At 41.5% G+C, this 13,505-nt stretch overlaps 1 non-coding gene across 1 annotated transcript; it reads right to left on the bottom strand.

Moving 5' to 3' along the window:
* Positions 1-358: 358 nt before the first annotated feature.
* Positions 359-465, bottom strand: LOC141589247 (small nucleolar RNA R71). The gene has a single exon (XR_012520196.1). It is a non-coding gene; the product is annotated as a small nucleolar RNA R71 (small nucleolar RNA).
* Between the last annotated feature and the right edge of the window lie 13,040 nt (positions 466-13,505).

The raw sequence follows: 13,505 nt of genomic DNA on the forward strand, positions 1-13,505 counted from the left end.
ACATTCCGTACCCACCGAGGAGAGCCTACCCAATGGTACTCCCACACCACAACATCTAACCGGAAATTTTATTGCCAAATCCGCATTTATCCAATTAGTCGAAAGAAGCCAATTTGGGGGGGATGCCTAGTGAAGACCCTCATTCTCATATGGAAACCTTTTGTGACTATTGTGATGCGATTTCTCAAACCGGTGTAACTCAAGACCAAATTCGATGGGTCTTATTTCCTTTTTCTCTAATTGGCACCGCGAAAAAAAATGGTTGAAAGGCCTTGATAAGGCTACTCTCGGAATTGATTCTTGGAAGAAGTTGGGCCTAGCTTTCTACAAAAAGTTCTATCCACCGGAAAAGACTAACATGCTAAGAGCTCAAATTACGGGTTTTAAGCAAAGGGATGAAGAATCTTTGTATGAAGCTTGGAAGCGGTTCAAAGGAATTTGTCGCTCATGTCCTCACCATGGACTTAACGAGTGGTTCTTGGTACAACAATTTTGGAATGGTCTATATGAAGATTCAAGGAACATTCTCAACATGGGATCAAATGGAATGTTCACCGAAGTTGATGACAATCAAACTTGGAACAAAATTGAGGAAATGGCGGTCCATAACTCACAATATAGTAGACCTCGCAAGGCTACTAGAGGAGGAAAGCATGAAGTGGACTCCATTACTCAATTGGGTGCTCAACTTAGTGCTCACATTGATACCATCAATTTAAAGTTTGAAAAAGCTAAGGCTAGACTTGAAGAAGCCTCAAAATCACCAAAGCATCATGTTAATGCCATGACGGCATCTTCATCAATCCCAAGTGGGATATGTGAGAATTGTGGAACTTTGGGACATGACCAAAGTGAATGTAGGGGAACAAATGAACAAGTGAATGCTTTCCAAGCATACAAGAGTGGTATCCCTTATTCCAACTATTACAATGAAAACACCAAATTCCATCCAAATCCCTCATACAAAAGCCAAAATGTTCAAAACCCTCAAACAACATACACCCCGCCTCCCATGAGAAACCAAAATCAAAGACCCTTTTACAACCAAAACCAAGGTTACCAAAATCAATCTCCATACAATCAACAAAATGACCAAGGTTTTGATGTTCAAAAAGCGGTCCTCAAATGCAAAAGAATCAACAAGAGTTTTTCACTCAAATGCAAAAGGATAGTCAAGCAAAGGAAACCACCATCAACAACATCCTAGCTCACACCAAAATGTTGGAAACCCAATTGACTCAACTAGCATCTTCAAGCTCACAAAGACAAAAGGGGCAATTACCACCTCAAAGTAATCCCCCAAGACATGAAACGGTTAGTGCCATTCACTTGAGAAGTGGTACGAGGTATGAAGCACCGAAGAAGCAAGTTGAGGATGAAGTTGTGGAAGCTAGTGATAAAGAAGAAATTGTGCAAAACTCCAAGGATGGGGAACCATCAAAAGAAGAAGTTTCAAAGAAAAATGAAGACAAGGTCAAGGAGAAGGAGCGCATTGTGATTAGACTTCCTTTTCCAAGTCGTCAAGCCAAGCCCAAATTTGATGACCAACTTGGAAAATTTATGGAAATTGTAAAGAATTTGGAAGTCTCAATTCCTTTCACGGAATTAATCAATCACGTACCAGCCTATGCGAAATACATGAAAGACATCCTCACAAAGAAGAAGTCGATCCGGAAACTTAAGACTATCGCCTTCACTAAGGTGAGTAGTGCAATACTTCAAGGGAGTTCACCTCCAAAACTCAAAGATCCGGGAAGCTTCTCAATACCGTGTACCATTGGCGACACCACGATCAACAAAGCCTTATGTGATCTAGGGGCTAGTGTGAGTGTTATGCCGTACTTGGTGAGTAAAAGTTTAGGGATGGGAGAGCTTAAATGCACCAATATTACACTCCAAATGGCCGATAGATCGACGAAGACACCATTAGGGATATGGGAAGATGTTCCCGTAAGAATTGGGAAATTTTTCATCCCGGTGGACTTTGTCATTGTTGAGTGTTGACATGGAAGAAGACTCCAACATTCCAATCATTCTAGGAAGACCTTTCCTACACACCGCGGGTGCGGTGATTGATGTGAAACATGGAGAGCTCACTCTAGAAGTGGGAGATGAGAGCATAACTTTCAATCTTGACAAGACCATGAGAGCTCCCCGTTTGCATGAACCATGTTTCATGATTGATCATTATACCGGAAGGATGATAGGAAGAAGTCGGAATTCCAATGGAAGAAGAAAATTGAAGATGCTTCATTCAAAGAGCAAGTGAATTGTAACAAAGAGAGCTTGCAAAGCTCACCAAAGTCAAGCAATGAAGAGGATGGCCTCATTGGCCAAGACAAGAAATTGGGAGAGTTGTCTCTATCAACTCAAGAGATCTTAAGTGATCAAGTAGATGAAGTTTGTGGTCTTTGGGACGATGAGTTTGAAGGGATTTTTAATCCCTATATTGGTAATGTTATCGATCAAGACCGACAACAAGGGAAAAGATCTATTGAAGATCTTTATCATGATAACGAACAAGCTTTTGATTACTTCTTCAAGGTGTTGAGCAACATCAACAACACCTTGGACATGCCCCCATGACATCTCACTAAGGATGAGAGTTTGGTGGAGTCCTCCCTAAACCACCATTTGTAAATATTTCTAACTCCCTAACTCGCATTTTAATTCTTATATTGCATTTTTGTCATCTTTGGATTTTTATGCCTTGATCAAGATAATTATCATTTTTGAAAGAAGTGAGGGAGGGACTAATGATTTCAATTGATGTGTAGTGCTTTAGCTTAGTGTGGGGATAACAATTGCCTAGGCTATTCATGCCTTAGTAGTGCCCGCACAATGAAGAACACGGGATTTTGAAGAATGAAAAATGACACGGGATATGCAAGTACACGGATGGAACTGAATCCGGGTAAAAGGGGCAGAATCCGAGCGGTTTCAAGAGAACCCGTCCGTCTTCAGGCAACCCGGGCATCTTGATCAAAAGCCGCCCGTCCTTCTGAGTTGAATTTTTGAAATCTTGGGACTGTTAACAAATCCGGGCATCCTGCAAAAGAATCCGCCCGTCCTCAGAAAGACGCCCGTCCTGGAAGAAAAGACACCCGTCTTTTTGGCTGAGAAAAACAAAAAAAATCCCTGGAAAGGAATCCGCCCGTCTTCAGTGAAAGACGCCCGTCCCGCAGCTGAACAATCTGAGCGTCTTTGCTGCGAGATTTCTCAACCCAGAACAGACAGAATCCGGGCATCCCGAAGGAAAGCCGCCCGTCTTTCCCTGCAATTCAAATTTTTTGGGTCTTTTATAAACCCCCTCCCACATTCATTTCTTCATTCCTTCATTCAAAACACTACCCATAAACCCCAAAAATCAAAACCCTCATCCTCTCCATCACCAAAACAAGATTTCCTCAAATCAAAATCAAATCAAATCATCCTTCTAACAAAAATTAATCACTCCTCTTTCGACAAAAATCAAACCAAGCACCAAATCTTCAACCTTTGAGTCGATTTTTGAAATTATAAAGGCAAAGCCTTTCATCTTAAAATCGATTTGGGTATACTTGAAAATTGAAGATTTTCACTCTTTTCTTGGTTCAAACATCAATGGCAAGGACAAAAGGAGCAACAAAGGCACCAAAGGCAAAGGCACTCTCAACAAGACAAAAGAGTCTTCAAGCAAAGAAAGCCTCATTGGCTATGGTGGTAGCTAGCTCAAACTTGGAAGTGCAACAACAACAACCTCCCTTGGAAGCAACAACTTCAACAACTCCGGAAATTGCTCAACTTTCGAACTATCCGGAGGTAATTTTCATTTCTAACTCCCATAGAGAAACTTTTGCCAAGTATGCTAGAAAATCCTTTCTATCCACCAAGTTTATTTGTGAACATGCCTTAGATAAGTTGGGTTTCCTTGAGCAAACTAAAGCCTTCTTTAAAGCCATGGGGTTGGAAAAATTGTTTGCCACAAAAGAATTGACATACCCCTCCCTTACATTAGAATTCTTGAGTTCTTTGAAAGTTACAAAGGTAGAGACTATGGAAAACATCGAGTTCCGCCTAGCTAATGTTAGTAGGCGCATCACCTTTGAGGAAATGGGTAAAGCATTGGGTCTTAGTTATTCACATAGTTATTTCAAGAATGTTGGAAAGTATGACCCCGATCCTCTTTAGGAGGCGATTTCCGAAAAGAAATTTGAGAACTATCATGCTAGTCGCGCTCTATTAGTGCACCATCCGGGCATTATAGTGTGGCATAAGGTCATTGGGAATACCATCATTTCAAGAAAAGACACCAACCACTTTACCAAGCTCGATTTTGTTCTTCTTGAGTCGGCCTTAAACATTAGAAGGGAATTCACCAAGCCTTTCAACTCTCTAAGGCTTTTGGTGGATAGATGGCTAAATGTTGATTGTGGGAAGTAAGGCACTACCGTTATTGTGAATGGAGGTCTAGTCACTCTTTTAGCTAAGTACTTTGATCCGAACTTCAACAAGGATAACAAGTATGTGGCGAAAAAGGGTGGTCATCTCATTGATTTGGATGCTATGATTAACAAATACAAGTGGGTTACTCATAACCCTCTTGACACCAAGTATGGGTGGCTCACTAGTGAGGCTAGATCTTTTACTTTGCCTTCAAAGATTTGTCATTTGAGTGTCCATCGGACCAACTATCTCCTTCCCCTCTCAAAAGAAGCCGAATACATTATCCGACAACAAAGGGATGAAATTGAAATGCCCTCCTCTTCCTTTGTGACACCACTCTATCCTTTCAAATACCAAGAGTTCAAACCCGAAGGTGTTGAAGCAAGCAAAGATTATATGACTCTTCTCATGTAAGAGATGCACAAGCAAGCTTTTAAGGATCGGGAAGATGCTTACTTAGCCCAATATCCACCCCTCCTTCATTTAGCTAGGCAAGGACTACTTGATCCTTCATGTCCTTTGCCTAGTTGGGCGGATAGGGAAGTCTTCTTTCCGAGTGCATCTAGAGGTGAGATTCCAGGTGACGATGAGGTTGTCGGTGATGCGGTTGTTGATAGCATTGATGAAGAGGCTAGTGAAGAAGAAGAAGAGGATGATGAAAAAAGCGAACAAGAAAGTGAAGAGGGCAGTGGTGATGAGTCCACTTCTATTGAGGAAGATGATGATGATGATTTGATGGAAGACTAGCAAGCTTTGGAGGCTCCTACCCTCTTGAGGTTTGCTTACTTCCTTCTTTGTTTTATTTATTTATCTTGATCATGGTTGAGTAGTCCTAGCAACATAGAGGACTAACACCTCGGCCCCATTGAGGTGTTCTCATTTTATTGTTCCCACTTTTAAAAATCCAAAATGACAAATTTAGTTTCATGCATTGCATTTTGTGTGCATGAACTACACCCAACCTTAGGACATTAGAAATAATGTCTAACTCGGTTTGGGGAAGTACATGCATACGCAATGGGAGGTAATCTAAATTACGCTCTCCGTCATAAACAAAAACTCATGCATCATGTAGCGTAGATTAGTGTAGCTTGCATTTAGTGTAGAATTCATGCATCATGCTTGCATGATTTCCCATCATTTTGGCCATTGAGGACAATGCCCATATTAGTGTGAGGATGGGGAATTCTAACTTAACTTTTATTCAAAAATCCAAAAAAATTTAAAATTTTCGAAAAAACCATAAAAATTTGAAAAATTGAAAAACCAAAAACAAGTTCATTTCCTTTGTAGTGTAGTCATGTATATATTATTGTATATATTGTGTTTGTTTTATCCTTGTTCACATTGATCGACTACGCCACATCCGAGACATGAGGATATTGAAGACCGCATGGTATGATCTTTCCAATCTCCTTTTTCCTCTCTATGTTAATGACTATGTGGCTTTATTTTGATTGATGCGGTACAACAATGTGAACTTAGGACTTGCATTTAGTTTATATGGCATACTAGTTGGTAGAATCATTTGCATTAGGATGTATAAATGCTAGTTGCATCATGGCATGTAGTTGCATGTTAGAAAATTTTGTGAAACCATCTACTTGGGAAGCTTGACAAGTGTATATAGGCCCTAGTAGATGCTTTTTCTTCTTAAGACTTTGCTTATTATAATACTTGTAAAACACCCTAGGATGTGTCATGCTAGTATCCTTTGACCCATGGATTAAGGCCTAGTCAAGAGTACCTTGTGGTGTGATAACTCCTTGGCTACCGTTTATTCCAAGGTGACCCTTGAAACCATACATCCATCATTCATCCATGTTCTACCACATTTTTGTCATCAAAGGGAATGGGCACAAAAAGAAATCAATTTGAGTTCAATGAAATGAAAAGTGAAAGAAAGTTTGCAAAAATGCATCCAATGAAAAGAGGAGCAAAAATAGAACTCCTAAAGCTTCAAATATAAGCCAACCTCACTACATATGGGGTGACTTTGAAAATGTTCAAAAGAAATGCAAAAATTGAAAGTTGTCAAGTGTTGAAATGCCAAAAATCAAAAAGAAATGGCAAGAAAGTGTTCTCAAATGTTATATGCCACAAGAAATTGGGGGGAAAAACAAAAACAAAAGCAAACTCCCAAAGTGAAACTCAAATCCTATTGATCCCTTCATCCATCGTATCCATTTTTGTGCATGGTAGAGAGGGGACGACCCTTCTTCTTGTCTAGGCAAGAGGGGGAATTCCGCGATCCTCCAGTGTTTCTAACACCATAGGGAGTGTATTCTTGATAAAAACATTTAACGATTGAGGACAAAGGTACCCTAGCTTGACACAACTTGGAGGTGATTTATTGGTATCCTTCTAGGCTTAGTAGTTTGAAAAAATTGCATCTATGAAGGAGTGTGTACCCTTGAATTGATTCCCTTGTAGATAATTTCCGCCACTTAGATGAGGAAAGTGGCTATTCTTTTGTAGATGCGTCCATTATTTGATTTTGTGTGCTTAATGTTTGGATGCGTCACCATTTCGGCAAGACCCCCCATGCCTTGCAAGAAGGCATCCTACCTCATGGTTGTCTTGTTGTGAGTTGAAGGGGCGGAGTAAGACCCGCTAATTGTCTCATATCGGCTATGTTATTAGGTTAGTTTAAATAATGGTCCTAGTCTTTGTCACCTCTTTACTCGGGACGAGCAAAGGTTCGGTTTGGGGATATTTGATGTGACCATAATTAGAGCATATTTAGTCCCCGAATTAGCCTTGTTCCCATGCTTTTTAGTGCATATTTGGGTCATTTGTTGTCTTTAGTTCTTTGTTTTGCATATTCTTTGAGGTTTTTATCCCTTGGTAGGAAAGGAGTGCAAACCTTGCACTTTCATGGCAAAACGAGACTAAATTGATTGAATTCAATGACCAAGCATCAAGGAGAGACAAGATTAAAAGGCCTTTGTACATACTGATGCGTGTCCTAAATATGATGTTTTACACCCCATTTTACACGCATTTCAGAGCTGAATTGTGTAGTTTTCTGCTACTATTTGCCCCATTTCGTCTACTTTCGTATTTTTATGTAATATTGCAGATTTATGCGGAAATGAGTAGATTTTGAGCTAAATCCGTCCCCGAGTATCTTGCATTGCATTTGGCGTGAAGTATTTGCTCAAGGAACAGGCTTGGTGCGCATTTCGAGGCCCGAAAGACAAATCCACGAGAAGTTAGAAGTCAAATTTCAGCTACATCAATCGATCGACTGCTGCCCTTAGTCGATCGACCAATGCACGACAACCAAAAGCTACTGTTTAGAGCTTACCGGTCGATCGACTGCCTATCCTAGTCGATCGACCACACTGCTATTTTGACGTGAATTAAAAGATCGAGGAATAGCAAGCCCATTATATTTAGGTTTTAGAAATAAGTGTTACGTATATTTCTATATAACGTAACTGACTTTAGGATTTATTCATCAAGCTTTAATCAAGTTTTTTTACTAGAAACTTGAGGGAAATAATTAGGGTTCTTAGATTATTACTCTTTCATTAATAAAATTCGTTTTGCAATCGGTTTTTGATCTCTCTTCTGCAACTCCTCTACACGGTATTCATCTGTTTCAAAATTCAGATTGTTTGCTGTCATTCGTAGTATAGAATTGCTAGGTTAGATCTCCCGAAACCGATTTATCGTTTATGTTATTTGTTTGTCTATTTAATTCAAGCATGAATTCAATAATTTATTTCATCAATCTTGTTGTTGTGTTCGTAATAATCATGAGTAGCTAAATTATTCGTGCTAGGATGTAGGGGATCTGTAGAATTAGGCGGCAGTAGAATAGTGACCTGAATCGCGTGTTGGTCGATCGACCGCCGTACCTGGTCGATTGACTGGCCACGTGAGGTGTTACCTTCGTTTTAATTGATTTAATTCTATATTTGACGAATCGAGTGCACGCGACTAGTTGAATGTTTAGGTTTTGACTGACCCAATAGATCGAAAGATAGGGGAAGTTGCTGGACCACCAATTAAAATGACTAGATTAGCGAGATCGAAAGATATGCTAGTTTAGCCTTTTGAGTCACTTTTCAGGACGAGAGTTAGTACTAGTGATATTAGGGACCCGTAGCGAGATCGAAAGATGCTACCAGTGAGAGTGGACCAGAAGGACCTCTTGTTTTCCCGCCTTATGTGTTTATTTCAGACTTACTTTCTATGCTGCTGCCGAAACTATAGTGAACCGACCATCCTTGCACCCTTTTAATATCTGTTTTCATCCGTTTATTTAGTTTTATTGCCTTTAGCTATAGATCAACTCAAAACAACCCCCACACTCTGTTACCTTAAGACTAAAATTAGACAAATATTAATTACATTCGCCTCCCTGTGGTTCGACCCTACTACCACTATCTATAGTTGTAGTTGGATTATAAATTTTATCTTTGGTACTCACAACGACGGGTATCAAATTTTGGCGCCGTTGTCGGGGAGGCAATTGTTCTAATTTTTAGTTGTTTTATTTTAGTCTGTTTCTTAGTTTAAGGGACATTCGTTCCTTAAACTATTCTCATATTCTTTTTGTAGTTTCTTCTTATGCGCAGGTCACTGGGTGGTGAACTACTACCGATCAATCCCGAGATTGAGAAGACCTTACGTGAGTTGAGACGATCATCTAGAGTACTGCCGACAGAGGAAGAGCTGAGTACTCTGTCTAGTTACTACGAGAACGAGCTATACGAGGAGGATCCACCTTCATCACCCATTTCCACTTCTTCACCGAGACAACACATCTCCAGAATTTTCGGTCATGGCCGAAGAAGCGAGTATAGCTACACTCGAGCCGATACAATTTGCAAATCTATATAAGGGGTTCGAATTACCGGGAGCTGATAGAAAATTCGAACCGAAGCCTTCTTATATCAACTTGGTTGAGAGAAACCAATTCGGGGGAGCTGCAAATGAAGATGCAGCCAAGCATATGGAGATATTTATTGATTATTGCTGCTTTATACCCCCGCCGACCGGTGTGACCCAGGACCAGATAAAGGAGACTATGTTTATATTCTCACTCCGCGATGCTGCAAGGGAGTGGTACAGAGATCTGGACCGAGATGCTAATGGGATCACCGACTGGAATTCTTTGGCCTTGGCATTCTACAAGAAGTACTTTTCTGCCTCGAAGACGAATGCTAGTAGAGCTCAAATCACGAGCTTTAAACAGGGGCTTGATGAGAACTTTCATGAGGCATGGGTCCGTTTCAAGAAGCTGGTGCGAACCATTCCGCATCATGGGTTTGAGAAATGGAGCCTATGCAATCAGTTCTAGAATGGGCTCTAGGACGATCAAAGGGCTATCCTGGACGCGACAGCAAATGGCAGATCATCGATGACTTGGCCACCCACAAAGCTGAGTATGGGAATTCTAGGGGAAATCAAAGGAGAGCTGCTGAATCTCCTTCTGTAGCTGCATTAGAAGCTCTCACGGCGAGATTTGACAAGTACGAGTTGGGAGGAGCTTCTAAATGAGGGATTTACCATGTAAATGCTGTTTCAGACGGTCCTTTCGTCTGTAAAAGGTGTGGAGCTGAGGGACATGTTTCAAACAATTGTCCTAGTCCTTTTGAGTCTTGTGCTGCCTTTCAGCATTATAGGCAGACAAACACTTACTATGAGCCGAATGTCCACCCAAACTTGAGGTGGAGTAGCCAAAATGTCTTGAATCCGACTCAACCTCCACAGCAGCAGCAGCAGAACTATGTGCCCCCTCATAAGCAACAACAGTACCAAAAGCCTCTGTATGTCCCACAGCAGCAGCAACAAGCCCAAGGTTCTGATTTCAATGAGTTGAAGAATTTGTTGCTGAAGGAATCCCAGGCTAGAGAGGCCGGGATGAAGATGTTGGAAAGCCAAATTGCCCAATTGGCTAGCAAGAATACAACTCGAGCTCCGGGACATTTACCGACTCAAACTGATCAAAAGGAGACCCTTAATGCCATTACCTTGAGGAGTGGATCTACCCTTGATGGGCCCATTATGGTTGAGGACGTAACTGAAAAGGATGAGGCGGAACCAAGCAAGGAGAAGGCTATGACGAACAAAAACAAGAAAAAGACGATCAGCAAGTATGTCAGCCGATCGAATGACATACCCGATCGATCGATCCGTCCGCGACAACCGAAGCTATCGTTCTGTAGAGGTCGGGTCGATCGATCACCAACCTGGTCGATCGACCGACATCTTCTTTGAAGGTGATTCTTTTCGTCCTCCGATGCCTAATAACTTGAGAGACCACTTGTTTCGGGGTACGACAGCCCTGAAAATATTGAGGACAGACCCGACTGCTGATGGGTCCGTTCCGGTTCCGAAATACGACCCTTTGTCGATTAATGGTTCACATTTGAGACAGTCTGAAGAAGGGTCAAGCTACAACAAGGAGAAGGTTGTGGACTTCCAGCCTAAGTCCACCGATGCCGGCAGAGAGATTTAGAGGAGAGGGCTAAGTTGCTACTTTCAGCCCCCTATCCGGAGAGATTAGTGCCGACGAAGGAACAGGTATCATTTAATAAATTTGAAAATGTTATCCGTAGCTTAAATGTACAAGTTCCTTTTCTCGAGTTAGTCAATCAAGTGCCTGCTTATATGAAATTCATGAAACAACTTTTATCTAAAAAGAAGTCACTTGAAACTGTGCACACTGTCGCACTCACTGAGGAGCCATGCTCCTATTTGACCCATACTGCACCCCTTAAGCTAGAAGAGACGGGTAGTTTTTCAGTCCCATGTAATATTGGCACCTTTCCTATTGAGAAAGCCTTATGTGACTTAGGAGCCAGTATTAGTGTGATGCCCTTGAGTCTTGCTAGGAAGCTCAAATTGACTAGGTTTGCAGTGACCAACATGACAGTACAGATGGCTGATCGCTCTGCGGTCCAGCCAATTGGAGTCTTAGAGGACATTCCCGTGAAAATAGGGAAGTTTTTCTTCCCTGTTGACTTCGTTGTGCTCGATATACCCGAAGATGCCCACATCCCTATCATTTTGGGTAGACCATTCCTGCACACTGTTGGTGCAGTTATTGATGTTGGTTCGGGTACTTTGACCTTTAAGGTAGGCAAGCATTCCATTGTCTTTGCCCAGACGGCTAGGAAGAAAGACCCCATGTGGCCCGTCACTTGTAATACGGTTTCTGAAAAGAAATCTTATTTTATACTTCCTAATATGCCTATCTCTACTCCTACTCCTGTTGTGACACCTCCGTCCCAGACTGGGAGCAAAGTGGAGGAAGATTCTTCTGTTTTAGATATTGCAGGAGCTGGTTTGGGGAAGGAGGAGCCACATGTTGCTCCAGCTGTGAATGAGCCAATAGTTCAAAGAGGCGGTCTAGGATGCCTTAGCTATGGCACGGATGAGGAGCCCGAAGATGAGCCAGTCAAGGCAACGGAGTCTGATCTGGATTCCGACGAGTCCGAAGAGGTCATTGAATGGGAAGATGTCCGACATGTTGATCCGTTGAGTTCTGCGGACACTACAAGAAATCCTGTTTCGTGCGACTACGTTTGGCGACTGAAATCAGTCGCTAAAAGGAAAATGGCGACTGAAATTGGTCGCCAGAGCACTGTAGCAACACTTAGTCGCCAATTAGAAATCGGGCGACTGAAGTCAGTCGCTAAAATTGCGACTGACAAAGTAGTCGCCAAATAGCCAAATTGGCGACTGAAAGTAGTCGCCAATTTGGCGACTGATAGGCAAAGTAGTCGCCAAATTGGCGACTGAAATCAGTCGCCATTTTTTATTTTCGATCGCCAATTTGGCGACTACTTTCACGATCGCCAGAGTCGCCTTTGGCACTTTGCATATCAGAGGTTTTGTTTTGGGTACTGTTTTGGCGATCAAAGTAGTCGCCAAAATTACATTTCATCGCCAATTCCATCAGTAATTTTGGTATGAAAAATTGGTTTTTCATACTACCCTATCCTTTTCATTGCTCGTACCGCATTTCTATTACTACAAAGACCAACTTGAGCAAACCAAACTCACAACACAACACAAATGGAACACCAATAACCAAATCTCATATATAAAATGAGAATAAACCAAGTTAACAAGTTACCAACAAATCCTCAACAAACCAAATCCGTCACAAGTCTAACTAACAGTACCCACTACCAAGTCTAACTAACAGTACCCACTACCATGTTCTTAAGTTTTGGGAAAGGGGCACATAAGTCAAGCAATAGGAAAAGAAGCACCCGCGCCAAATCCACCTCCTCCGGATGAATCATTAGGATCTTGCCAATGGGGACGGGGACCGGAGTTGCACGAACTGAAGAAGGCTTCCATTTGATCGAACTTTGCTTTCATTTCCCGCATTTGTTGATCCCTTTCGGCGTTTAGGCGCCTTTGTTCGGCATTTTGGCGCCTTTCTTCATCAACTTGTGATTGTAAGACACTTACAATTCCCGGCTCATAAGTTTGTTTGGACTTTGAAGAAGTCCTTGCTTTTGGCGCCTTGAAGAAAACTCCATGAGCTTCTCCGGTTCCATACACCGAGCCCTTTTTGTACCCCTCAACCAAGTCAAACCAAATATCATTATCGGGCCTATCGGGGGTGTTCTCTTTTTCACGCAAATAAGCATCCTACAAGTGAAACCAAATATCATTAAAGGTTATTTTTTCATGAAAAATTTACCTATAATATATAATGTTATCAAAGGAAATTGACTAATTAAATGAAACATACATGTAGTTCCTTATCTTTCGCCTTAGTCCAATGCCTAATACCCTTATCATCAACCTTGCTATGCGTGTACGCAAAGAGCTCGGAGCCGTCATCTCTACCTTACCTTTTCTCTTCCCCTTCTAAAAACAAACAAAGCATAAATTCATGGTTTTCACGGTTAAATTTTTTTTAATAATAATCTAAGGTGTTGTTATGTATACTTACTCCCAAAACACGATCCAAGAAAGAACGAGATCCCCCGTCGTGAGTAGCCTCAACAATGCCTTCTTTCTTTCCTCCTCTTTTGTTGAGTGAACCTCGCTCCGACTTTATCTTAAATTCCGGGGTATCACGCTTCTTCATTAGACCTTCA

The sequence above is a fragment of the Silene latifolia genome, chromosome 6 (genome assembly GCF_048544455.1).
Source record: "Silene latifolia isolate original U9 population chromosome 6, ASM4854445v1, whole genome shotgun sequence".
NCBI lineage: Eukaryota > Viridiplantae > Streptophyta > Magnoliopsida > Caryophyllales > Caryophyllaceae > Silene > Silene latifolia.